This window comes from Arachis duranensis, chromosome 7 (assembly GCF_000817695.3).
Source record: "Arachis duranensis cultivar V14167 chromosome 7, aradu.V14167.gnm2.J7QH, whole genome shotgun sequence".
Taxonomy (NCBI): Eukaryota; Viridiplantae; Streptophyta; class Magnoliopsida; order Fabales; family Fabaceae; genus Arachis; species Arachis duranensis.
Window position 1 is genome coordinate 638,889 of NC_029778.3, and position 18,178 is coordinate 657,066.

The following is an 18,178-nucleotide window of genomic DNA, read 5'->3' on the forward strand; positions in this document are numbered from 1 at the left end:
CTTATAATATTTTTTTATTATTATTAATTTATGAATTTATCATCGTAAAGTGAGTGGACTATAGTCTATATATATGATTCAGTTTTCGTTGTCATGATCCCCTCAAATACAGCCAAAAGTAGCAGTGTAGTTTGGACTTCAAAACAAATATATTTTGAGCATGATGTTGATATCTTGTATATATATAAGTAATTATTCAAAAATCATAGAAACCGCAATCTATGCAAGGTCACAGCGTCACCTTTTTCTAGCAATCTCAGTCTGATAGATGATTTAATATTCACAATTTTGGCTGCTAACAACCATACCCCACAACCAAAAACAGTGGTCTAAGAGCCAAAATTTCCAAATTCCTTGATCATCACATCTAGAAATTTCCTCAATTTTTTTAAATGGATAATGTTAAAAAAAAAAACAACCAAAATTTATTTTATTTAGTCTTTATTAATTATTATTAATTGTTAAATAAGATAAGTTATAATTATTTTTTATTAATTTTTTTTGTTACTAAACGTTTTCGTTTTAAGAGAGAGAGAATTAAATAATGTTACTCAAATTCAATCTAATCCGGCCAATGTTTATTACAAGTTGGTTAATAATAATAATTTAGACCTCGTATCTACTATCACAAAATCTTCAATCTTTTGTTGCTATTGACGATTGTGTTCATAGTTGGAAATTTTATATGCAATATGTCTCTTTTGAAATTAACTTTTCCCATGCCAAAAATTCAAACTTAAAAGCATTTACTAAGAACAATCATATTATTTGTAAATAAAAATTTTATTATTGGTATAAATTATATTAAAATAAAAAATATAAATTAACTTTTTTAATATAATATAATATTTTTGTATTAAGAAAAATTAAAAAGTTAAAGAATACATATAAGACTTCAACTCCAACTAAATTTCTTATTTAATTTTATAAATAATGGCATATATTATGATTATCATTAATAGAAGTTTTCAATTTCTTAGTTAATAAATATATAAAAAATACATTGTAAACTTAAACTTTGTATATCTTTTATAAAAAAAAATTAATTAATAACTTTAAATGTGTACTTAGGACAAAAGCCTTTAAAAAACACCAAATATATCTCTCTCTAAATTTTAATTTCAAATTAAACTTTAGAGTTGCACTTTTCAGATATTTGCATTTATGTGTGTTGGGTAGATTAGATATGGGCCAAGAAAGAGACAGCCCAACATATGACCCATTATAGGCCCATCAGAGCTTCATTACATCTAACATGAACTGAGTGCAAGTTATGAAACAAATTACATTAACTGATTTAACAGATTTCTCAAAAGAATCTTCATTGATCAACATATTTATCAAAACTTGACTTGGACCTAGTGGAATATTCTGCCACAAGTTGGGAAAAAGAAGAACACCTATCCTCTAGCAATTTTGAAGGTGACTCATACTCTTCAATGACTCCTGCATTATATAAATGGACAATGAAAAATCAGAAAATAGCAGATAAAAAAAAGAGTTTAATTAGGAATAATAGGCACTTTATAGTTCTTGCCTTGATGAAGAAGCAAGACCATATTGCTGTCAAGAACAGAAGTGATTCTATGCGCAATGGTTATGACTGTAGAGTCAGCAAATGCAGCTTAAGAGTTTGTTGAATCAAATTGTCTGTAGCAGTATCAACTGATGCAGTTGCTTCATCAAGAACCAATATCTTGCTCTTCTTTAGCAGCACCCTACCTAGGCACACCAATTGCCTCTGTCCCATGCTCCAATTTTCGCCATTCTCGCTAACTGCACATTAACAAGAAAGGGTTGAAGTACTATATAGAGGTAATCAAGATCAAGAGATCACCTAAGCTATAAAGGTTAGGTAAATTTAAATCACCATGTTCAAGAGAACTTAAACACAAACCTGGAGAGTCCAACTTTCCTTTTCTTTCTAACTTCATCTCCAAGTTGACACTTATCTAAGGCCTATACATAAAAGAATGTAAATGTGAGAATGTAATGACTTTATTCTTTTTATCTGTCACTTTGGTTGAATGTACAATTATTAAGAAACTTGTATTAAAACTAATATATCTTTAATGAAAAGAGAAGACAATAGAATAATTAACTCTTTTATAGATTAAGAGGATAATTAATAATTTAAAAACAAACTTTAAGTGTTTAACAAACTAAACCAACCTCCCAAATTTGTTCATCAGTGTACTCTTCAAGAGGGTCCAAATTGTTTCTAACTGTCCCTTCAAACATGGTTGGATCTTGAGGAATAATGCCAAGTCTAGACCTCAAATCATGAAGTCCTACTGAAGATATGTTGATGCCATCAATCATAACTCTCCCAGCAGCTGGTTCGACAATTCGGAATAGAGTTTGTATGAGAGTTGATTTACCACTTCCTGTTCTTCCAACAATCCCAGTTTTCAGTCCTCCATAAAATGTGCATGAGATTCCGCGCAACACAAGTGGAAGGTGTGAAGCATAACGAACCTTCATGAATCATTTCAAATATGGCACAATTTATAATGTTTTAGAAGCTAATTTCTAAGAGAAGTAACAATAACTTGTGTCGCAAGAAACAAAACAATTTCTTAAAATACCTGCAAGTTTTGTATATCAACCTCACCATATAATGGCCAAGAAGGATCTGGTCTATTTTCTTCTACAAGGGGAGGCTCACTAGGAACACAAGTATACTGCATAATCCTTTCGACCGATATGATCTTGTTCTCTAAGCGGCAAAGATTCCATACAACCCAAGCTTGCACCATGTTTAAATTTAGTCCATAGGTAACAGCTAAACCAGCAATGCCTTCAATCACAAAATTAGATAAAAGTGAAAAAGGATACATAGAAGTTAAAGTTCTTCATTAATATGCAGAGTAACCTTTGAATTGTTTGCAAAATATCATAGTTATGTTGTTACATACTTGGATTTATGACTCCTTTTGGAATAGATACCAAGAATATCAAGGAAACTGCAAATGTGATTGAAGACAACATATCTAAGCGAAAGCACAACCATTCCATAGCACCAGTAACATTGAATTTCGGCTGAGAATATCCGTCTGAAAGTTCCATATTTGTCTCCTGAAATCTGGACTGCTGATCAAAGCTTCTAATTGTTGATGCACCAGAGATTGTTTCAGTAAAGTGTTGAATCACTGGCGCTTTGCATACTCCAACTAAGCGCGATAGTTCTCGCACTGCTGGTAAGTAATATTGCTGCAGAAAATTTAAGTTCAGCACTACATATATTAGTTCAAGATCATCCATAATATCACATTGTAAAATCAAGTTTTTCTGCAAAATGATGTTACCTGGTACCATATGCTGGCTGCAATGACAGGTATGAATACAAAGAAAACTTGCCATGCAACTTGAGACATCACTGCTATGATTCCAAGAAGCTGTATGAGAGTGAAGGCTACTGAACAAATTTGATTTGGAATGTCAGTATCAACAGCACTTTGGTCAGTAGAAGCCTGCATTAATAAATGTTGTATGAAATGTTATAATGAGATATAAGTACACAAATTATACCTCAAAAATTAACCATGGAAGGAAGAGAAAAAGATAAAGGGTCAAAAGAATGGAACATCACATACTCTATTGAGAATTCTACCACTTGGAGTAGAATCAAAGAATGACATCGGTGCGCGGAAAATGCAGAAGTGCATCTTATTGAATAGCAGTGTAGCAGTTTTGTAACCGGCAGTAACAAGAAGCATAGCTCTAGCAAGAATGCAGAAAGAACTTCCAATAGCCAAAGCAACATAAACAAGTATAAGAGTTGATCCTTCAACAGGTGATGGATCCACATCTTGTGAGATTGGTGTTGCCCAAGTCATCCAATAGTTGCTTCCAATTTGGAGAGTTTGGAACAGAATCTGAGCCAACAATATGAAAGGAACAAGAATCCCTCTATATGCTGTGGTGATGTATTTCCAATATATCAAAAACCCAACTTTACCTTTCTCTCTTTCTTCTTCTTGAACTAGCTGGCCTTTTGGCTCACTATTACCAATTTGATCATCTTTTCTTGCCTCTTTTTGTTTCATAACATGAGCATTAGAGACACTAATATCTTGTTCAAAGGTACTTGTTGAATCAAGTGTGGACAAAGCTTTTTTATGTGCACCAACAAGTTCCATAAAATTAGTTCCATTGTTAAGCAATTCAATATACTTTCCACATTGAGTAATTTTTCCATTTTTCATGACCTAACAACAAGGCATAACAACATCAAGGGTAGTAACTAATGAAAACCACTTTTTGAATAAATGGCAATAAAATTCCAGAATCAATTTCCAACCATGCTTTTTCACTTTCCTTCTATTCAATTAACTAGTAGCATAAAAATTGTCATACAATATTAAGTTCCTAGAAATTAATCTCATAAGATTATAAGAACATATACTCACCAATATAAGATCAGCAGCAGGTAAGAACTCTACTTGATGAGTAACATAAACTACTGTCTTTGAACTCAAATGGCCTAACAAACATTCCTGTCAATCTACAAATAAATTAGAAAAAGATTAGTTAAAAAAAGTTATTCATATTTTTAAATTATGCATAAGAGACCAAATCATAGTGACACGATAAATAACAGAAAAAGTGTTACCTTAAAGAGATGAGAACCTGTATGAGCATCAACAGCACTAAAAGCAAAGGATCATCAAATAGATATATATCAGAATCTTGATATAAAGCACGAGCTATTTGAATCCTTTGTTTTTGTCCACCACTCAAATTTATCCCACGTTCACCTATAATTGTTTGGTCCCCAAATGACAAAGTCTCAAGATCCTTCTTCAAGGAACAAACTTCAAGAACCTACTCATACTTTTCCCTATCCATCTTCTTACCAAACAATATATTGTCTTCAATTTTCCCACTTTGTATCCATGGTGATTGAGCAACATATGCTTTCTTACCACACACTTATAGAGTTCCTGAAACCTTTGGTACTTCTCCTAATATACAAGAGAGTAATGTAGATTTTCCTGATCCAACAGTGCCACAAACGGCAACTTTCATGCCATGAAAAACACTTAGATTTATGTTCTTCAATGTTGTAACTGAAGAAGATAAATCCCAAGAGAAGTTTCCATTAGTTACTTCAATAGCTTTATCGAAGTACCTAATGGAAGCTTCTCTACAACATCGAATTGCAAGTCTTCGAGGCGAAGGAACGACGAAATCCTATCAAGAGAAACCTTAGTTTGTGCAATCATTGAAATTGTTTCTGGAAGATTGTATATAGGCTCTTGAAGAATTCTGAATGTAGCAAGTGCTGTTAAGATTTTCCCTGATTCAAGTGGAATCCCTACAAGCATGCAGGTGCCGAAAGTAACAACAGAAACAAATGTTGGAGCACCCCAAAACACAAATGTGGTCATGGCTGAAGTGTAAACAGTTTTTTAGCCACATTTGTTCAGTTTTTCTGAGTTGAGTTATCTTAGATAGAAACTTCATTTCCCATCCTTGTAATTTGAGGATCCTCATGTTCCTAAGAACCTCTGATGTTGCCTTCATTCTTGTATCTTTTGATTCCATCAACTTTGTTTGGAACTTCTCTTGCAATGATCCTAAAGGGACATTTGCCAACATTACAAAAACTGTTGCAAAAAATGCAGCAATTGAAGCAATGCCAAGATTCTTATACAAAATCAACAATGCTAATGAAACTTGCAATACTACTAGCCATAAATCATGCATGTACCAACTGAAAACACCGATTCTTTCAGCATCAACCGTCATCAAGTTGATTGTCTCCCCTGAAGTATGTCCCTTTTTTGATTGACAAGAAAGGGTCAATGATTTGTTATAGATCATTGTCACAAGCAGTGCTCTGATTCGGATTCCGATTTGCTGCAACTTAAAGAACCAATGCCTTTGTGAAAGACATTCAACAATCTTTGCTACAAAAAATACAGAAACCAAAACATAGCCCTGATTTTCATAGAGTTGTTTTCCATCAAGAAACTGAACAAAAGCATCAATAAGATAAGGACCAACATAAGAAGCAAAAGTGTTCAACAATGCAAGAAATGCAGTTAACAGAATCTCTTTCCATGCTGAAACTATTAACAATTTCACAAGCTTAAGAGTGGTTATGTGGTTTGTTCCACCACAATCTGCTTCAACCTTTTCCTTGAAAGATGGAAAAGCTTCAACAACACTATCTCCGGAATCTAGTTGTGGAACATCCTCAAGGTCTAAGATTTTCTTATTACCAAGAGCTATAAGAGAACCAATCCAAGAGAATGTTACAATGCTGAAAATTCCAGCATTCGAATAAGGCGTAACGGTTTCTCCCCCTCTATTAGTCTCTTTTTTCTCCATGGAAGAAGCATGATCATCAGCATTCAATAGAGGTTCCTCAATGGTGCTGATATCTTCACACTCATCATTCTTCACAAAACACATAACAGAAAAACAAGCCAACAAGAGTAGCTACCACATCAGAAACTATGCACTGAGGTGGTAAAGGAACATGTTTATTGTATAGAATAAGAACAATGGTGTCCACTAAATTCTGAATAGTAGTAAGGGAAATCTTCTATGATCATTATGCATGGAAATACCAAGAACACCCCAAGAAACGGTTTTGAGACCCAAATCCAAAAGGGTAAAAAGCTTTACTTGTGTCAAACTAGTTCTATACCAAATGAAGTAGTTGATGAGAGAGAGGAAAAGGTTGAAAGCTGAAAAACCAACAGAACAAAACAGAGTCTTTTGAAACAAAGCTTTATTATTATTATTAGTTTTCTTATCTTTGGATTCTACTGTGATGATTCTCTTACAAAGCAATGGCACCAAAACCATTGCCAACAATAGAAGATGGAAAAAGGAAGACAAGGCATGAAGGAAAATGGGTTTGAGTAGAAAACAAGTGGGAGAGTGCATGAGAGAAGAAAATAAAGATGAAACAAACCACATTGCTTAGTTGTATGAAGCAATCAAACACAAACAAGCAATGAGGCTTATTATGAGGAAAAATGAGAAACTCTATAGAGGTATATAAAGGAGTTCTAACTTGTGAGAAATGTGAAACTCGTGTGAAATGAAAAGGTGAATTATAGAAGGGAAAAAGAAAGCAAAGAGAGTTAAAGGGTTAAAGGAGAAAAGGAGGGTGATAACTGATAAAGGTGTTGCCCCATGCATGGATAAAGCTATATATACGTCAAAGTTTCACATTGATTATAAGAACATATTAAATAAACATTTGTATAATAATTATAGGAGGTTCTTATAGTTTTTGGTTAAATATACTTTGTATATTATATAGTAGTAGTAATAATAAAAGTGACATAGTATAAAGAGGCTCAAGACTTCAAGAGATTCTTTGCATGCTTTAGTTTAATTGGAAAAAAAGGGGGTTTCTTTGCATTGGTTGTCACCTAACGTTTTTGATTAAAAATGTTGGAGTTTTGACCCATTGCTTTTGTTAAAGGACAAAATGTTGTTTCAATATATCTATAGATTTGACAATGCTCTGAATATTCATAGACAAAAATAATTAATTTTATTTATTCATATGTAGATTAGTGGATCAAAATGAAAGTTTATTCATCTATAGTTTATTTTTAGGATTTAAGTTATTAATTTAAAAAAAAACTTATAAAAAAATACAAAAGGTTAAATTTTTCAATATATTTGTATATACTTATTAAAAAATTAAAAACTCTTACTAACGATAACTTCAAGTCTTCAACATATACTTTTTATATATTTTAAATGAATTAAATTTAATATAGACTCCACCTATTTTTTAAATGTGTCTATACAAATAAAAGAATATATCTGTATATAAATTTAAATTCACAATTACTTAATCCGAAATTCACTTACTCGTAAACAATTCAGTATAATTTTTTTTGATATTTTTTTGGATGATAAGTCTAGGAGACCAATATTTTTATTAAAATTTAGTTGGTACTTAAATATTAAAAAAAAAAATAATCTCACACTATTAAATATAATTTTATACTATTAAAAATACTAATAATAATTAATTAATGACTACAAATCACAAAATCTACTGATTTTCTTTCGTTCATGACACATTTTCTTTCATTGGACACTACACGCAAGTACACATATTTGTAATCTTAGTTGCTAAGTATGCTTATAGGTATATTTATAATAATAAATAAAAGCAATGGGTAGAGCCTTGCTTTATCAACTTAATTGCCAAGAATAATGCTTTATAAGGCGTGCATTAGTGAAGCTTAATAATAATAATAATGACAATAATAATAAATATTATCCACATACAACTTATTTATACATATAAATTCATACAAGTTTTTTTAATCTAATTTACCTCTCGCGTTATTATCTAACAAATCTTTTAGTCAACGCATGAATATATATAACTGTCTTTTTCGAAAAAATTTTGTTTCCTTTTTCGAATTTCCTCAACATTTTCAATCTACGTTTTCTTCGCGATTTTCTTTTTCTCTGCGTTTTTGAAATCAAGCTCTAAAATCAATTTTAAACAGTTATCTCGTTGTTGAAGATAATGAATTATTCAAGTTCAAATTGTTAATTGAACCAGAGTGAAGTGGATTATTGTTTTAAATCCAATCAAGTGACTGAAGTGTGGTTCGATTCTAGTTAATGTTTTTGTTAGTAATTTATAATTCTGTAAGTGAATAATGTTATTTTTTATAGTGAAAATTGCTATTCATCGTTGATGGTTTGAATTGAATGTAAAAGAAATTTTTTTGTGTATTTGTAACAAATTTTAGTGTAAAACTAAGATATTTATATGTATTGTTTAAGGATTTTCAGTGTATGTGTACTGATAAATTCCGTATAATTCAAAATTCTTCTTCTTCCTCCTCATCTTTTGCTGCTTCTTCTTCTTTTTCATCATCATCATCTTCATATTTTTTTAATTCATCTTTTTCTTCTTATTTTACCTTTTCAAGTTTCTTTTTGTTTTATTCTCTTAACAAGAATAAAAATAAAAAAAATCAAACAAAGAAGAAGAAACACATAATGCTACAAAATTACTTGGAAGATGATGAACCTACATTTATTCAACTAAAAAAAGAAAGAAATAAAAAACGAAGAAAAAAATGTAATATTAAAGAAAACATTTTTATGTATTTGCAGCAAATTTCAGTGTAAAACTAAGATATTTATGTGCATTGTTTAAGAATTTTCGGTGTTTTTGTACTGATAAGTTCTGCATAATTCAAAAATTTTTCTTTTCCTCCTTCTCATCTTCTGTTTCTTCTTCTTTATTTTCTTATTTTATTTTTTTATAATTCTTTTCGAATTCAACTTTGAAACTTTCTTCACTTTTCGCGACAATTTTGAGAGATTTTTGAAAAAATTTAATCCTTGTTTAAATTTTGAGAGTTACGTTTTTTATTGAGGAAAAAGAATTGTTTGCGCTATTCAAGAATTGTAGAAATACGTGTTTACACTTAATCTAAATTGAGTTATTTTTGTTAGATTTATTAATTTAAAAAATAGATCCGATAAGATATTAGAATGAAATTCTGATCTAACCCGTCTTAATCCGAGCATGCCCACCTCTGTTACGGGAATCTTTGAATTCAGTAATTCAGCCCCATCAAAACATATGACATACATTACATCACACTTCATGATCATGCACGTCCAAAACAAGCAAATAATGGACTCAAATTTCCAACACACGTATTTGACTCTGTTATTTCTCTTCTTTTTCTCTGTTATGCTGGGACCATCACTATACATTTACCCTATAATAATATACAATTTGTTAATCATTTTTTTCATTTTTCACAATTAGAAAATGAATTAATACAGACAGATTTATAGATAGATTTAGTCTTTATTACAGATGGATTTTTGGTTACCGATAAAATTATCGACGGATTTTGTCCCTCTGTAAAAGCCCCGTCGAAAATTATTTACCACGGATTTTTTTCATCGGAAAATTACTGACAGATTTTTACCTGTTATCGACGAATTTTTCTTTTGTAAATTCTCCATTCATTTTCTGTCTGTAATTACAGAGGAATTTTCCGACAGATTTTTCATCTATAATTTGAACTTTGAAAAATCATCTCACACTCTGATTACAGACAGAAAATCCGTCTGTAAATCCGTCAGTAAGGTAAAATATAATTTTTTTATTTTTCTAATTACAAAATAAACTTATTTTCATACAAAATAAATATAAATTTAATACAAATTTTTATCTAATTTGTATTCAAATATTTATAATATTTCAAAAAATACACAAATTTATCGCATTATCAAATTAAAAGAAAAGTACTAAACAAGCAAGTCATAAACAAATTAAAATATTAATGTTTGCATTGTAATTATGTAACCAAATCAAGAAATATAAAAGAGACATGTAGGAGTCAAGTTTGCTGAATCTAGACCGAAATTTACATATTCTAATTCTTTAATTCAACATCATTCTTAACACTGCTTCTTTGCTTCATGGAGGCAAGTTTGATGGACCGAAATTTATTGAATCTTTCTATTTTTGATTGAAATGCTTAAATATCTGTCTCAAACTCCCAATAGCATTCAAAATTTGTTATTCTGCAGGTTACTAATTTAGGCACACAGTTTTTCTACTTCTTGCTGGTAATACTGCAAAATATAATATAATTTAATTAATATAAAGATAATTATGGCTATCATGAAATATATAAAAAATAATATGTTCTATACATATACCTGAGCATTAATCTCGGAAGCAGATCCAGCACCAGATGAATCTGAACATGATTTCTTATACCTATCAATAGTTGCTTTGACACTGCAATTTATAATAGTATTATTTGATTAATTGATGTACATTATTGAGTATCAGCATTCTAAAATCTAATAAACAATAGGTATGTATTTACTATTTATCAATATCATTGAGTGGGCTAACCTGAAAATTTGAAGAAAAGAAAAGGAGTATTGTGTGCAAGCATAGGCTAATAAACCATAATTCTATTATTATATATTATGAAGCATAAGCACTTACACATTTTATCTTTTATTTTGCATTATAGGAGATCCTTATAGGAGAAGACAGGGATCCCAAAGTATACACTGCAACTCTCTGGTTCTGGATTTGAGTAAAGAACAATACTGCGTTTTGCTTTGCAATGCCATAGAATCAGCAACAACCCAATTATAGTAAAGAGCGGGAGTGCAATCCCTACAGGAAGCTTCCATGAGTAAGTGGTCTACTGTTCAATTCTTGGCAGCACCCTTTTTTGAATAAAATCAATTAGTTATATTCGAACACAAGGTAAGTGTGCTTGTGCATTCTCCTTGCTTCAAGCCTAAAGGACTCTGGTGTAGGCAGGAGGTTTAAACATATTAAACAACTCATTTTTATATCTGACAATTAAAGCTTTTTGATAGGGAGAGATGATGAGCAAAGGCAAAAGGAATGGCAAAAGTCCAATATGATCATTTTGCATATTGCTGTAACAAGATAGCATACCTTACCACCAGGCAGGAGCTGCGAAAATGCATGCCAGTCAAACCGAGGAAATAAGTGAGCTAACATAACATGACCAGCTTCATGAACAGCAAGTAGTCTCTTCTTTTCAATAGATACCTAAATTACAGTAATGAGTTCAATATACAAGATGTTTCACTATCACCAATTCAGAATGAGAAGAACTAATGAGTTCAATAAAGGTAATAGAAGCACAACGTTAAATATAAATGAATATTTTTTAGAAAAGGAAGAAAGAAACGAGAAAACAAAGGAAGGATTGGGTTAAATTACATGAAAATTTGATCCTTATAGTTTTGCCTCCTTTTTTCACTCTCATACCAAACTCACCCTCAATAGGACAATTCATCTAAAGGTAAACATTTGAAAACACTGAAATTGTGATTCCATTATTGCCTCTGTTCCAAAGGAAATGACATTTATCTCTTTTGTATAAAAATAAGTCATTCAATGATGACTCTGTTCACAGCCTTGAATCCATGGAGACAGGAGTACTCTTATGTCATTCCTTCCTACAGATAAGAAAATCACCCGTACATCCAACTTACCTTCTTGCTCCAAAGAGATGCTTCGAAGGGAGAATGCTAATTGGAAACATCTAGCCAAAACCCTGTAATTGGATGCCTAACAAAGATAAATTATAAAATTAATTAAAATATGAAAACAGATTTGGATAAATAGATTTTAAAGCTAACGGGATTAGTTAAAAGGCTATGAATAGCATTTTTTTTTTCATTTCTATAAAGATAAATTTTGCTGTCAAAATTATTGCCACTGCCACTAAATGCAGGCTCCATTTTGACACCAACTTGAAATATTCTTTTTAAGTTGCTGAAATAGCTAATTGCATTTCATAATAAATTGGAACTTGGAGGCTTTATGGTAACCAATGTATCTGCAAAATAAATTAAAAAAAAAAAAGCAACCCAGCTACTAGAAAACATATAATTCAAAATTTAGACAATATATGAATGATGAACAAAATGGCATGCAGCTTGAGACATCACTGCTATAATTCCCACAAGTTGTATCAGTGGAAAAACAAATGAAGCAAACTGATAAGGAACCTCAGTGTCCACTGAACTTTGATCAGTAGAAGCCTACATGAGAACAGAACAGACCAGACCAGTCAGAAACAGAAAATGTCAAACGCGTTCTATTGCATAGCTGTCGAAATTGAAGCTAACTATATCACAAAATAGGAAAAACTGAATGGATTTGTAGATGAGCATGACATACTCTATTAAGAATTCGGCTGCTTGGAGTGGAATCAAAGAATGCCATTGGAGCGCGAAAAATGCAGAAGTGCATCTTATTGAAGATTATGGTAGCTGTGACATCTTGTGAGATTGGTGTTGCCCAACCCACTTCACAGAAACTAAACACGCTAATTACTTAACAAAACAGCTGATATCCAAATCAAAAGCAAATCAATAACAATAACATTATAAAGTATTTAAATAAACCAATAAATCTTTTAATTTTTAAAAGGCACATAAAAGTAAAAATAGTAGCGCACAAATGTCTTACACATCTGATGGTTTGATATCATCCCTAGTTAACTATATTTTTTTAAAACAAAACAAAAAGGAAAAAGAAAAAACGAAGACTTACAGTGGTATTTTTTTTTTATAAGAAAGAAAAAAAAAAGATATTAGTTACATTTAAAATGAAATAAATGGCAAGAGTTAACCAAAACATAAAAAAACGCGAACAGACTAATGCATGAGGGGGGGAAAAGAAGAAACCGCCAATTTTAAAGTGTGAGAGAGAGTTGCACTAACCGCCAATTTTATAGATTTGTTGTTCGTGATATGCCAGCTAACGAGAGTTTGTTAGAACTTCAGCTCTGTATAAAATACAGAGTAACAAACTCACAACTTCCTTTTCTTCACTTCTTCGAATTTCGAACTTCATTTTTCTTCTGCTTCAATCTCTCTGGATCTTTAGCTTCTGGTACGATCAGCTTTAATCACTGCACCATCCGAATCCGAATTCCATTCGGTAACTTCCTGAATTTTTCTCATTTGTGAAATTTTTATTTGTGGCTCCAATTTAATCTGTTCAACCCATTCAAATTCAAGAACACAGCATGGAGGGAGAAGCAGTGTATGAATGTTTTAACTGTGATAAACATTTTACAAATAGAAAGGAATTGGTTTCGCATTCGATGCTGGATCACACAAAATGTGAAGTTGTTTGCCAGCCGTGTGGAAATCACTTCAGAAAAAAAAAGGATCTAAAGTTTCATCAGAGGCAGGTAAGCGTTTCTTTTATTTTTATATCATTACCTCATGTGAATATTCATTTACTCTTCTTTGTTCTTGTGTTAGTGCGTTTTCGTTCAGGCTGCCAGATCAAAGCCATTGCTAGAACGCTTTATCTGCGTTCATTGCAAGAGAGGAGCAATTTTTAATCATCCACAGGAACTGGCAGACCATGCTCGAAAGCACCAGGGATGTAAGTTTTCTTGTTGCTGCGGCAACCTTTTCAAAACGACGCAGGCTCTCGAGCTGCATTCAAGAGAGGTAAGGTTTTCTCAATGATGATCTTTTTCTTTCTTTTTTTTCAAATTCTTTAGTTTCTGTCTTCTTTGTTGGTGTAGTGCTTTCATTACGAGGAAAAAAACCAAAGACACTGAAGATATAAGGCAAATTCTTCGGTTCAGATAGAAAGATTTCATCTACATATATAGGTTAGTGTTGGCAATACTTAAATGTGACAAGTGTTGGTGGAGTGAGACATTTTCTGCATAAGTTGCAGGGCGTTGCAGGGCGTTGTAGGGTGTTGCAGTGATGGTACTTAACCGGTCACGTGCATTATTGAAGTACCTTACTGAGATTGGCAATGTGTAATAATAACTAATAGTTAAGATCATTTTCATTATGGGTTTGGTAATATGGGTTCTTTTATGTTTTTGATTGGATGAGAGCAATTAATTTTGGGCCTATTGCAAAAAGAGAGGCATATATAAAAAATACAAGACCCAAAAACTAATACAAGGTGACCAAAATTAATGTTGGTCTTACTATCGTAATAGTTTTTTAATAAAGTTTTTAAGCTGCAAACACTACTTGATCTCATTTCTTACCTTTTAAATCTTATTACCTTTTTTTCCACTAATAACAATTATATTTCTATAGGTCAAATATCATATCAAAATTAAGTTGCATTATTAACATTAATGTTGCTAATAATTATATAACTTTTTTTTACTATTAATATTATGACTAGCAGTATTACCGCGTTGTTGTCGTGACTACAAATCTTGGATTAAGTGTTATCATTACTATAAATATATCAAAAAATATCAATTATAGGAAGAAGAATTTTAAAGCACGGATAGATTTGTGTATTAAAGTGTGCTGGCAACTACTCCAATTACACTTGTAAAATTTTTTTGAGTAATATATGACAATAATAATTATTTGTCTCATTAAAATAATTAATTTGAGAGCACTCAAATTTTTTTAACTTCATTTTTACCATTAGATAGTTAACTTGAGCATGTCATTTTAGATATAAGTTTTTGTGATCAATTCTTAAATTTAAATAAAATTGATGTTCTTTATTTAAAATTGATTAACACTTGAAAGAATATTTTATCTATGAGTATTTTCTTTTTTATAGTAAATTTGAATTTTTTCGTAACAACTACATCCGTTGAAACTTGAAAGAATTTTTCAGTTATAAATATTATAAACAGTCAGTTTCGTAATCGTAAGAAAAATATTTTTTACATGATTATTTTATAACATATATATAAAGAGAGATATTTAGTTGTATTCCTACTTTAAAAGTTATTATTTTCTTAAGTATGAAACTTACAATAATCAAATTCTACAAATATATATTCTTATTTAAATTATTATTTTAATTTGTTAGTTACATCATTTTAAAAATAATCATATTTTACAATATCATAATATAATTAAAAAAATTAAGTTTAATTTTTTTATTAGCCTTTGCGGTTTTATCAAATTTTCATTTAAGTCATTATAATTTAAAAATTTGTTATTATGTTAAATCCTTATATTAGATAAAAAAATTTCAGTTAGGATCTTTTTTAACTGTTTTTTAAATATTTGTTTTTATATTTGATATACAATGAATTATGAAATTTTTTAAAAGCAAAATATTTTAGGATTAATGTACATTTTTTAAAGATACCTACTATGGATCCAATTAAACAATTTTTTTTTACTTAATATAATTATTTGATTCTAAATTCTTAATATATAAGAACCTAACTAAAAAATTATTAAATTATAACTAACAAGGATTTAAACCAATAAATTATTAATATATTTTATATATTTTTATTTCAATTGTCAATTTTTTAGATCTGTCACTATTCTAAAGTCCCATGGTGAAGGTGGATAAATTGAAAATTTTATATCGTGGGACAAATATATAACATGTGACAATAATAAAAATCTATTTATAAAATATCAAAATCTGCTGAATTAAATAATATCAAAATATTAATTATTGAATAATTTTTCATCTATTTGTTATCAATAAAGAAATTATCTTTTAACCACGATGTTTTTTGTTCCACTTTCGAAATAGCAAGCATACTTCTTATAAATTATATATGTTCCGAAAACACTAGAAGAAAAAAATATATACTAAACCTTTAATATTCCAATTATATAGTTTTTTATTTTTAATTAATTTTTATTAATTTTATTAATTTTTAATTAGGTTCTTATAACTTAAAAGTTTGTAATTAAATTTCTTAGACTAAATTTTTTAATTAGATATTTTTTTAATTATAATTTATTTTTTTAAAATACACTTTTCTTTTTTTTTTTCTTGGTTAACGGAAGGGACCTAAACTCAATAAAACACAAAATCATTGCACAGGAGTTCCATGCCTCTCCCTTTCAATTATGGGCCCATTATAATTGCTTTCATGCAATCAAAAATACAAAAAAGCCCAAATTACTAACATATAATTAAAAAGAAAAGTATATGGAACCAACTAATAATCAGCCAAGAATGGAACAACATAATTAATTATAATTAGTTTTATTAATTTATAATTTAATGTGTTTGTTAAATTATTGTTGACCACGTTCAAAACATGAGGGAAGATACGCTAGTGTTAGGAGAGAATTACCGAACAGATGCTTTGATCATTCTAGTGTTAGGAGAGAATCACGGAACAGATGCTTTTTTTTTGGTGACAGGAACAGATGCTTTGATTAGTCATTAGTTGGTTCTATATAATTAATTATGTTTTATTAATGCGTAACAAATGAAACATAGAAATCATATGTGCTTATCAGTAGTAACATCCGATTAAAGTCACCGGTGCCTCTGGTTTACCAGTTGACTGATTCTTGGCTTATATAGAGTTGGTTCCCTAGTATTGTTGTAATTAAAACCATTGTAACTACTTATTACTATTATGGCAGAAACTCACCTGCAGTCGACTGCAGGTGAAGTTGCTTCTGGATAACTGACACGTGTTACTATATGGTTTAAAAAAATCGGTTATTTTATATAAATGGTTTATTTAAAAAAACCGATTTGAATTGAACCAAACAGTTACTTTTATTCTCCTCTTCTTCGTTTCGCACGTAAAATTCATTCTCTTTCAATCCTTTTTCAGAACTAATATGAAACTTTCAATTAGATATGTTCCTTTTATTTATATTTCTTAATCAAATTTATTATTTCAAATGTATTTCTTAATTTATGTTTTTATTCATTCCTCTGTCAATGATGAAAATTATTTAATAAATACGTACATATTTATGTCATCACACCACTTTGATGTTCAGGATCATAAATGCCAAGATAATTCATGGCAATTTTATGTGATGGAAGACAAAAATGTAATTATGGTATAACGTAGACTAGTTTGATAGCATGAACATTGTTGAAATTTTGGCATGATCTCTTTCATATTTGTTATATGTCTCTTTAGTTGGTGATGTTATAATTTATTGTGATGATATGATGGTAGTTTAATTGTATGAGTTAGGTCCTTTTTATTTGGTTGAATTTTTTCTATGGCTATCCTATTCTTGATGGCAATGTCAAAATAAATATTTTCATTAGTTGTTCTTTTTTTTCTCTATTTTTGAATCAATTTTATTTTGAAAAAATTTATTAAAAATTTTTGTTGTAGACAAAATTAATAATATTATGTTCAATTATTTAAGGAGACCAAATTAATATTTTGATTAGATACTTTTGTTTTATTAAAAATAAATTCTAATTTCATTAAAAAATAAATTCTAGTTGATAAGTAAAAACACAAAAAAGTGCATGATAGTGAAATCATAATTTCTAGACAAGTAAATTATAGTTTTATTATCTTAAAAAAATAATTTGTTTATAGAATAATATTGAAAAATCAACAATAATTTGCATGAAAATAGTTTATTAGTAAAATAAAACTTAATTGATTGATTACCATAAAATTTAATTTAACGATAAATTTGCAATTGAACATATTTTTACAACTTAATTTAAAATCTGTTTACAGCTTAATTTAAAAGCAACTGAAAATGTAAGTTATGAGAAACAAAACAAAACTCATCAAGAAAATAAAAACATAGACACAAAAAAAGGACAGGTGATATCATTTATGCCATTCCTATAGAAAAAATCGTGAATTTTGTTTCTTTTTCAGAATACTAAATTTTACTTTTTCAAACAATTTGTATACATATATTTAACAAAAAT

At 29.8% G+C, this 18,178-nt stretch overlaps 1 long non-coding RNA gene and 2 pseudogenes across 2 annotated transcripts; all 3 read right to left on the reverse strand.

The window, feature by feature from the left end:
* LOC107496159 (ABC transporter C family member 3-like) overlaps positions 1 to 6,497 on the reverse strand; it is a 14,574-nt pseudogene extending 8,077 nt beyond the window's left edge.
* On the reverse strand, positions 1,148 to 2,687 carry LOC127739678 (ABC transporter C family member 3-like; annotated as a pseudogene).
* Positions 6,498 to 10,325: 3,828 nt separating the features above from the next.
* Positions 10,326 to 12,315, reverse strand: LOC107496161 (uncharacterized). Of its 2 annotated transcripts, none has more exons than XR_008001160.1 (5): positions 12,025 to 12,315; positions 11,459 to 11,575; positions 10,991 to 11,220; positions 10,693 to 10,774; positions 10,326 to 10,605 (listed from the first exon to the last, which is right to left on the reverse strand). It is a non-coding gene; the product is annotated as an uncharacterized LOC107496161 (long non-coding RNA). The 2 variants fall into 2 exon arrangements; XR_008001159.1 differs by having other exon boundaries at positions 10,991 to 11,304.
* Positions 12,316 to 18,178: the final 5,863 nt, after the last annotated feature.